We start from the raw sequence: 1,624 nt of genomic DNA, 5'->3' as shown, positions 1-1,624 counted from the left end.
TCGGTTTGTCAAGATGAGATTCATAACGTGTTCATTCTCAAGATACATTTGAGGTTTTCCCTCACTAGACAATACAGATTTTTTTCCAGTATTTTAAAAAGTAGGTCATCGGCATAAATATTACCGCATCTTTATGATAAACGGAGGCAGCGTGTATATCATCAAAAGTAACCCCATACAATTGGAGCTTATTTCGTGTGACATAAGATTTGTTTTATCTAAAACTAACTGAGGCCAAATAAACAGAAAGATTGTCCTCACCAACTGTGTCATTTGCATAAAAAATGCATGTAGTTTCTTTTGGATAGCTGTGTCATTAATATAAATGGCCAATTATCTTGCATCTATAATTAAACAGCAGCCAATTAGAAAAGTAGATCAACATTTTTTTTAGTGCTTTGAGAGTTTTTACATTATATAGTAAAAGATAACTGGCATGTCGTTTTCTGTCCCGGCTTTAAATTATTTGTGTGCATCTTCTTTCATAATAATCATAACTGTAGTGAATTGTGTGTGAATCCCACAGAACAGTGTTTTGTGAGAGGGCAGTCCACTTATTTCCACTATTATTAAGAATGTGAGAAATATAAAGCAGGAGAAGAAATGAGAGCGTTACAGGGCAACATCACAGCGGCCTGTAGCTGGACATCATAAACAACCTTTGCAAACATGCTTGGTTTTCAAATTTGATGTATTAGTTAATCTATTTACTGTATGCCCCTGAGGAATTAATCTCTTCTATTTTTAAACATGAGGTCATTGTCAGGCCTTTTTTTGTTGCATTCAGTGCCTCTTGTGTGGGCAGATACAGTTTCACGCAGAGGCAGAGATTCTGAGCAGTTGCTGCTCCGCTGCTTTACAGGGTCACACAATGTTGCACACCCCCTCAGATATCTAAAAGTCGAATATATCACTGCCAATTTAATATTGAGCGATGCTAGGCAAATCTGACATTCTGATTTATTCATAAGAAAGTTTTTCAATATTTTCATACCAAAAAATCTCCAAACGGAATAAATATCATTAGGGATGTCCCGATCACCTTTTTTTGCTCCCGATCCGATTCCGATCATTTGATTTTGACAATTTGCCGATCTTTCCCGATCCGATCTTTATGCAATGCATTAAGAGAAAAAAAAGAAAAAAAACATTCAAGTTGTCCCTTAAGGTTATTTTTTTATTTAAATTGGATATTCTATCCAACATGGATATAGCTTCTTTTTTTCACAGCAGCATTGGATCAGTTCAGTTGTGCAGCATTGGATCAAAACAAAATAAAGCTTATCAGTACTCGTTAGCTTACTGCTACAATTAGACACTGCGCCCTGCCCACTCTGTTGCCAGATTTGAGAGAAATAAGCAACCAGGTCTATGAAAAAAAGCCCCAAAGAAGCAACACATACATGATGTTGTGTAATTTGAAACCAAAACTAAGGCCTCAGGATGACTTTAAGACTTGAACATGGTCATTTTTGTTTGTAACATTGAATACAAAATTTTAAAAAGTATTTTTAAAAATTAAAAATACCTGATCCCCGATTCTTTTTCTCCCGATTCCGATCTTTTGAAATCACGTGATCGGATAGGGACGTCTCTAACACAATCTCTGAACATTACAAATATT

This window comes from Notothenia coriiceps, unplaced genomic scaffold (genome assembly GCF_000735185.1).
Source record: "Notothenia coriiceps isolate Sejong01 unplaced genomic scaffold, NC01 NC01_scaffold00037246, whole genome shotgun sequence".
NCBI classification, from domain to species: domain Eukaryota; kingdom Metazoa; phylum Chordata; class Actinopteri; order Perciformes; family Nototheniidae; genus Notothenia; species Notothenia coriiceps.
Note: the sequence above shows the minus strand (reverse complement) of the source record.